Source organism: Hyperolius riggenbachi, chromosome 10 (assembly GCF_040937935.1).
Source record: "Hyperolius riggenbachi isolate aHypRig1 chromosome 10, aHypRig1.pri, whole genome shotgun sequence".
Classification (NCBI taxonomy): domain Eukaryota; kingdom Metazoa; phylum Chordata; class Amphibia; order Anura; family Hyperoliidae; genus Hyperolius; species Hyperolius riggenbachi.
The window spans coordinates 263,634,832-263,643,874 of record NC_090655.1 but is presented as its reverse complement, the minus strand read 5'-3'; the positions used below and the strand labels follow the sequence as shown (position 1 = coordinate 263,643,874).

Sequence of the window (9,043 nt, the reverse complement as noted above, 5' to 3'; positions counted from 1 at the left end):
TGAATTGTAGGAGGTGGGGGCTAGCAGAGAGGTAGGCATGTGAGACCGTCAGTGAGTATGGCACAGCCAATGGGCTCGGGAGAGGCGTGTCGGAGGAGAAAACGCAGATGTAAAAAGAAAGTGAAGTGCAGATGCTAAAAAAAAGTTAACTGGTGCGACGTTTTCGTCGCACCAGGCAGGCTGTAGCGTACAAAGCGAGTAGTGTGCCCACAAAATCCCATCACGCTGCCCTAATGGGCAGTGGCAGAAGGGACATCTTGGAGCATCGGCACGGCAGGCGTACTGCACATTCTGGTATAGTGCTGACATCTTATGGACAATTTATGTGCTGCAGTATAGACATTATTACATTGTGGATGGATGGAAATGTGGGTTTCGCGATTTTTGGTGTATGTCCCAATACAGGATAGCAGAATAGCTTGTTTGGACCATGACATATTTTCAACATTCAACCGGAAAAATAGAAGAAGAACAACAACAAATACCATTATATTCAAGGTCACCTAACAAAATATTCAAACTTAATATACTTCAATACAAAGAAATAGAAAAATCATGAGGAGGACATCTTATACAAATCAACCCATACAAACAATATCTACACACAAGATATGGATTTTTCTACAACAACAACCGCTAGTGGAACATCAACATTGGGTGCTATTCTTACGACAAATTATCGAACACAATTCTACTATTGCTTATCATAATATCCATGATTACACTATCATTTCTTACAGATTATATTTAGCAGGGGCGTAGCAATAGGGGGTGCAGCGGTAGCGACCGCATCGGGGCCCTTGGGCCAGAGGGGCCCCGAAGGGCCCTCCCTCAACTACAGTATTAGCTCTCTATTGGTCCTGTGCTCATAATAATCACTTCTTTAGATACTTTGAATAGTGGTAATCATTAACAAACTGTTTCCCATCCCCTTCTTGCTCCTCTGACACTGTAGTTGCCATTTGCAGGTTTTGGTGCACCGTATCAATTGCTATGTATAGAGTGCTTGGGGGGGGGCCCCATTGTAAAACTTGCATAGGGGCCCACAGCTCCTTAGCTACGCCACTGATATTTAGCAATTCGCTCTGTTATTACAAACCTTAAATATCTTCAAATAATCAACAAAAAACAAAATGCTACCAAGGTACAAAAACTTCAAACTGACAAAAGCATGAGAAAAAGACAGTAGAGATGGCTCAAACCTACCATTTTAGGTTTGCGAACTTCCGCAAAAGTTCGGGTTTGTGCAAACTTTGCAAACCGCAATAGACTTCAATGGGCAAGCCAACTTTTAAAACTACAAACACTAATTATGGCCACAAAAGTGATGGAAAGGAAGTTTCAAGGGGCCTAACACCTTTAGGGGGGCATGGCGGAGTGGGATACACGCCAAAAGTCCCGGGGAAAATTACGGATTTCAGGCACAGCAGGGTTTTAAGGGCAGAAATCACATTGCATTGCTAAATTGGAGGCATAAAGTGCTTTAAAACACCTTGTGTGTGTATACATCAATCAGGTAGTGTAATTAGTGTACTGCTTCACACAAGCTGGAGCAAGTTGACCCCATTGATGTTAGTTAGAGGACACTGACCCCACCCCTTTCCCCCCAATTCACCCTACCCAACTACATGGCTTCCAACTGTCCCTCTTTTGGCTACCCTGTCCCTCTTTCATCCTAATTTGTCCCTCTTTCAGGACTGATTTACAGATCTATGTGAATACATGTATTATTCAATTCAAAAATGTGTTTAATTGACTTTATTCCCATCCTTTAAACTGATTTATTCCATATTTTAAAATGTTAATGTGAAGGAAAATGAACCAGGATAAAAAGGACCAGTTTGGTTTGAATTTCATTAGAATTTTAAACAATCTTAATTTTCTTATGAAATCTTTATGGTATGCGTGACTAGGGGTGTGGTTGGGGGTGTGGCAGGGGTGCAGTATAAGTGCCACTCTTTTTTATCTCAAGAAGTTGGGAGGTATGCAACTACCCTCTTTTGGTCTCCCCCTGCTCCCCCCTGTCAGTGTGCTCTTGTGCAGCCCCCAGGCACTCCAGACTTCAGCACCCCAGCACTCCGGATCCAGCGACTCACCACGTAGGTAAATCCAGCTGATCGCCCATGTGACTCTGGCCGCAAGGGAATAGAGATGGCCCGAACGGTTTGCCGGTGAACAGTTACCGGCGAACTTCGGTGTTTTGCATTTGCCCGCGATCTCGAACATTATGGCGGTTCGATTCGCCTCCCATAGTGCATCATTAGGGCCAACTTTTACTCTTTACATTACAGTCAGCAGGCACATTGTATCCAATCAGGCTACACTACCTCCTGGAGCCACTCCTCCCCTTATAAAAGGCAGGCAGCATCAGGCATTGGACTCACTCATGTGCCTGCAGTAATTAAGAAGGGGCAGCTGCTGCAGCAGACCCTCATAGGGAAAGCTTAGTTAGGCTCTTGTAGGCTTGTTAGCTTGCACCTTGCTGATTCTTATTGCTAAAGAAGCACCCCTCAACAGCACTTTTGAGAGCTAATCTTGTTCTTGTGATCTAATTTTTTTGTGTGTGTGGCCCACTCAGCCCTGTCAGTCAGTCGCAGCTGGCCTTTGGTGTAATTGCTACTGTGCCACTGCCAGGCCCAACACATTCAGTGACTACCTGTGTGTGACAGGCAGCTGCAGATTTGTTATCCCATCCCAATCACTGCACCTGTTCACTGTTCAGTGCGCCTACCTACCTACGTGAGAGCACGCATTGTTAATACCACCAGTCACTGCACCTGTTCACGGCTGCACCTGTGTGTGTGTGTGTGTGTGTGTGTGTGTGTGTGTGTGTGACAGGTGCACACTTGTAATATCAATCACTGCATATACCTACCTGTTGTGTTCAGTGCACCCACCTACCTACGTGAGCGCACGCATTATTAATACCACCAGTCACTGTACCTGTTCTCGGCGGTACCTGTGTGTGTGGGGGTACCTGTGTGTGTGTGTGTGTGTGTGTGTGTGTGACAGGTGCACACTTGTAATATCAATCACTGCATATACCTACCTGTTGTGTTCAGTACACCTACCTACGTGAACGCACGCATTGTTAATACCACCAGTCACTGTACCTGTTCACGGCGGTACCTGTGTGTGTGTGAAAGGTGCACACTTGTAATACCCATCACTGCATATACCTACTTGTTGTGTTCAGTGCTCCCACCTACCTACGTGAGCGCACGCATTGTTAATACCACCTGTCACTGTACCTGTTCACAGCAATACCTGTGTGTGTGTGACAGGTGTACACTTATAATACCCGTCACTGCATATACCTACCTGTTGTGTTCAGTGCACCCACCTACCTACGTGAGCACATGCATTGTTAATACCACCAGTCACTGTACCTGTTCACGGCGGTACTTATGTGTGGGACAGGTGCACACTTGTAATACCCATCACTGCTGTTGTGTTCAGTGCACCCACCTACCTACGTGAGCGCACGTGTGGAAGTCTAGTAGGGAAAAATGTGTGCACATATTATTTATACTGAAGCTAACGTCATCCTTTGCTGTACCTGTTTTGAATGCATGTTGTGTATTTTAGTCCACAATTGTGGAGCTCTCCACATCTTTTGCAGGTAGTCAATTTGGGTGCAGCCTCTGTTTGGAAGCGCTGCCAATGTCTCCTGCTGTACAATACCTGCCTGTTGTGTTCAGTGCACCCACCTACCTATGTGAGCGCACGCATTGTTAATACCACCAGTCACTGTACCTGTTCACGGCGGTACCTGAGTGTGTGTGTGACAGGTGCACACTTGTAATACCCATCACTGCATATACCTACCTTTTGTGTTCAGTGCACCCACCTACCAACGTGAGCGCACGCATTGTTAATACCACCAGTCACTGTACCTATTCACGGCGGTACCTGTGTGTGTGGGGGTACCTGTGTGTGTGTGTGACAGGTGTACACTTGTAATACCCATCACTGCATATACCTACCTGTTGTGTTCAGTGCACCCACACATTGTTAATACCAGCGGTCACTGTACCTGTTCACGCTACATGTGTGTGTGTGTGAGAGAGACAGCTGCACATTGCATTGATACCAGTCACTGCATTCACTCTCCTGTGTGACTGCACATTGTATTAGTCAAGTCAGTGCATACCTTTCACTTCATCCCCCCTAATATGGGCAAAACAGGCAGAGATAGAGCCAGGCCACCCGGCAGGTCTGTTCGAGGTCGTGCTGTCGTGATTTTCTGCAGCCCTGGACCAAAGTACAGTGTTCAGAAGGCGCGTGTAATCAACCCCCAAGATTGTCAGGACATAGTTGACTATTTAACACAGAACACCTCATCTTCCCCAGCTTCTGCACGGAAGCGTGATATATCTTCCTCCTCCTGCTCTGATTCTGGCACCCCACTTAACACTCAGTCAGCCACCACCACTAAAATGCCATCACCCCAGGGCTCAGCGGTGTGGAGTTTTTTTTGTGTGTCTGCCTCAGATGAGAGCAATGCCATCTGTACTCTATGCCACCAAAAAATGAGTCGTGGAAAGACCAAGACCCGCGTAGGGACAACTTCCTTATGAAGGCACATGATGACTAGAGGTGTAGCGAACGGTTCGCCGGCGAACGGTTCCAGGCGAACATTGGTGGTTCACGCGAACTTTTACGGAAGTTCGATTCGCCCCATAATGCACTATGAGGGTCAACTTTGACCCTCTGCATCACAGTCAGCAGGCACATTGTAGCCATTCAGGCTACAGTAAGCCCTGGAGCCCCACCCACCCTTATATAAGGCAGGCTCCGGCGGCCATTACACTCACTCGTGTGCCTGCTAGTGAGAGGAAAGGGACAGCTGCTGCAGACTTGTTCTTCTAGGGACAGATTAGTTAGGTTCTTGGCTGCTTAGTTTGCTCCTTGGCTGATTGTTATTGCTTTATAGCACCCTAGCTTTTGTCAGAGCTCATCCTGTATTTTTTTTTTTTTACTGTGTGTCAAACTGACACTTTTGTTGCATGCACAGCCTTGCTAACTGATAGTGTGTGTGTGCCACTGCCAGCAGCCCAGCACATTCAGTGACTGACTACCTGTGTGTGTGACAGGGAGCTGCACATTGTACTACCCAGTACTGCATATACCCAGTACCTGTTGTGTTTACTTAACCCACCTCATCACTGCATATACCTAGCTTTGTGTTGAGTGAACCCAGCTCACTGCATCCTACTACTACCTGTTGTGTTTACTTAACCCACCTCATCACTGCACTAAAACTACCTGTAGTGTTGAGTGAACCCAGCTCACTGCATACACCTACTACCTGTTGTGTTGAGTGAACCCAGCTCACTGCATACACCTACTACCTGTTGTGTTGAGTGAATCCACCTCGCCGCATCCTAGTACCTTTACTGTTCAGTGAACCCAGCTCACTGCATCCTACTACCTGTTGTGTTGAGTGAACCCACCTCACTGCATCCTAGTACCTTTACTGTTCAGTGAACCCAGCTCACTGCATATACCTAGCACCCCCCCGAGATGGACAAAATGGACAAACCAGGTAGAGGAAGAGGTAGAGGCAGACCCAGTGGAAGGCCACCAGGCACCGGCAGGTCTGTGCGAGGTGGTGTTGCTGTGATTTCGTGAGAACCTGCCCCAAAATACAGTGCTCAGAAGAAGGCACGTGCCATCACTTCCCAAAATCGTGAGGAGGTGATTGAGTATTTAACACAGAACACCTCATCTCCCGCAGCCACCAGCGCTACAACAAGAACCACATCCGCTGCATTTGACACTTCGCAGGAGTTATTTGGTGGTGGTGGTGGTGAAATCACCGATTCACAGCCACTACTGCAACAACAAGAAGAAGGCGCAGGTACACCCCCTCCTACATCTGAGTTAGGTGGCGATAGTATGGACGTAACGTGTGTGGAGGTGGCTGATGAAACACCTGAAGTTGGTGCAGTTGAGGAGGTGTCTGAGGAAAGTGCAGCTGGCCAGGAGGATTATGATGACGATTATACGGATACCACATATGTTCCCGGTAGAGGAGATGACCAGGGGGACAGTTCAGAGGAGAAGTCAGAGAGGACTAGGAGGAGACGACTCCATGATAGAAGCAGAGGGAGCTCGTCCTCAGAAACAGCTGGGGGCAGTGTCCGGAGCCATGTATCTCCAGCTATGGCCAGACAGCCAACATGCCCTTCAACGTCAGCTGCTGATGCCACCGTAGCGCCATCACTATAGGGGGGCTCAGCAGTTTGGAAATTTTTTAACGTGTGTGTCTCAGATCGGAGCAAAGCCATCTGTTGTCTCTGCCAGCAAAAATTGAGCCGTGGAAAGGCCAACTCTCACGTAGGGACAAGTGCCTTACGAAGGCACCTGGAGAAAAGGCACAAACCGCTATGGCAAGAACACCTGAGAAAAAGCAGCACCCCTCAAAAGACAAGCCACCCTCCTTCTCCTCTTCCTCCTTCAGGTGCATCGTCTTCATCCACTTTCTCCCTTGCACCTTCACAGCCACCCTCCTCCACACCGCCTCTTCCCTTCAGCGGTTCCTTCTCCTCTGCCCACAGCAGTACCCAGCTGTCCGTGAAGGAAGTATTTGAGCGGAAGAAGCAAATGTCTACCAGTCACAATCTTGCCCGGCGCCTGACAGCTGGCGTGGTGGAACTATTAGCTCGCCAGCTATTACCATACAAGCTGGTGGATTCAGAGGCTTTCCGTAAGTTTGTGGCCATTGGTACACCACAGTGGAAGATACCAGGCCGCAATTATTTTTCACAAAAGGCCATACCCAAACTGTACCGTGCAGTTGAGAGGCTAGTGGTGTCATCTCTGGCACACAGCGTTGGGTCAAGGGTCCACCTGACCACGGATGCCTGGTCTGCCAAGCACGGGCAGGGCCACTACATTACATACACAGCCCATTGGGTCAACCTGGTGACCGATGGCAGCAAGCAGGGAGTACGTGGCTGCGCAGAGGACCGACTTGTCATACCTCCACGGCTTGCAGGCAGGCCTCCAGCCACCTCCTCTCCACCTGCTATCACCGCTTCGCTGTCGTCATCCTCCTCCTCCTCCTTGGCTGGTGCCGCCATCTCCTCTCCAGCTACACAGCCCCAGCACCCCAGGGCCTATGCTGCATGCCAGGTGTGACGGTGTCATGCAGTGTTAGACATGTCTTGCCTGAAAGCGGAGAGTCACACTGGAGCAGCTCTGCTGGCTGCTCTTAACAAACAGGTGGAGCAATGGCTGACCCCGCACAAGCTTGAGATCGGCAACGTGGTGTGTGACAACGGCAGCAATCTCATTGCTGCGTTGAATTTGGGAAAGCTGACACACATACCCTGCATGGCACATGTGCTTAATCTGGTCGCGCAAAGATTTGTGTCCAATTACCCAGGCTTAGAGGACGTCCTGAAGCAGGCCAGGAAGTTGTGTGGGCATTTCAGGCGCTCTTACAAGGCCATGGCACGCTTTGCGGAGATTCAGCGTAGAATGAACTTGCCGGTGAGACGCCTGATTTGTGATAGCCCGACTCGCTGGAATTCCACCCTGCTGATGTTCTCTCGCCTGCTAGACCAGGAAACAGCCGTCACCCAGTACCTGTATCATTACAGTACAAGGACACAATCTGGGAGGATGGGGATGTTCTGGCCCAACAACTGGACACTGATGCGAAATGCATGCAGGGTCATGGAGCCTTTGAGGAGGTGACCAAACTGGTGAGTCGCGATGAGGGCAGCATCAGCGACTTGATCCCCTACGCCTACTTCCCGGAGCGTGCCGTGCGTAGAGTGGTGGATACAGCTGTGGAGGAGCGTGAATAAGAAGAGTTACGGCAGCAGGAGTCGTGGGATCCATTTACACCCGAACCCGATGTTTCCACAACACGGGTGGCAGCACAGAGGGGGGAGGAGGAGGAAGAAGAGGAGTCGTGTGGGGAAGGAGAGGAGTCAGACTCTGATGATGGTGATGATGAGGAAGGTGTTTCTGTGGAGGAGGAAGAGGCGGCGGAAGGAGAACAACCGCGGCAGCCATCACAGAGGGCTTCTGCTGCTCCACGTTCCCGTGGTATTGTTCGTGGCTGGGGGGAGGAAGAGGAGTTGCATCCCGTCACTGAGGAAGAGCAAGAGGAGATGGAGAGTACGTCTGCATCCAGCTTTGTGCAGATGTCCTCTTTCATGTTGTCCAGCCTGTTGAGGGATCCCCGTATCAAAAAACTCAAGTTGAATGACCTGTACTGGGTGGCCACGCTACTAGACCCTGGGTACAGGCACAAAGTGGCCGACCTGTTACCAACTCAACAAAAGGCGGAAAGGATGCAACACTTGCAGAACAAGCTGTCGATGATGCTTTACAATTCATTTAAGGGTGATGTGGCTGCACAACGCAATCGAGGTACCACTGGCAGTAACCCTCCTCCTCCCAAGTCCACGCAGGCAAGAACAGGATGCTTCAGCGATCTCAGGGTGATGTCGGACATGCGGACGTTCTTTAGTCCAACTCCTCGCCATGGTCCTTCTGGATCCACCCTCCACCCACGCCTGGACCGGCAGGTAGCCGACTACCTGGCCTTGAGTGTGGATGTAGACTCTGCGAAAAGCGACGATGAACCCTTGGACTACTGGTTGCGCAGGCTTGACCTGTGGCCAGAGCTGTCCCAATTTGCCATACAACTTCTCTCTTGCCCTGCCGCAAGCGTCCTGTCAGAAAGGACCTTCAGTGCAGCTGGAGGCATAGTTACTGAGAAGAGAAGTCGCCTAAGTCACGACAGTGTTCAGTACCTGACCTTTATCAAAATTAATGAGGAATGGATCACGGAGGGCTACTGCACGACCGAAGACTAAGTCAGTCCCCACACACAGCATCTCTGCCTGCAGGCCGCTTGACGGCCTTCTCCGCCACCACCAACAGGGTCCAGGACTCTAGGCGGATTCCTGAATTTTTAAGGCCGCTGCTAGCAGCGGCCGCTACACTAATTTTTCTGGTGCGTGTACATGTGCCCATCCCCCTTCGTGATCATTACCTTGCTGCGGTGAAGGGGCTTGCG

The 9,043-nt window shown here is 49.7% G+C and overlaps 1 protein-coding gene across 1 annotated transcript in view; it reads left to right on the top strand.

Annotated features, from left to right (window-relative positions):
* The window catches only part of LOC137537153 (zinc finger protein 208-like), a 289,307-nt gene that overhangs the window by 168,205 nt on the left and 112,059 nt on the right, over positions 1-9,043 (top strand). The gene's annotated exons all lie outside the window — the stretch shown is intronic.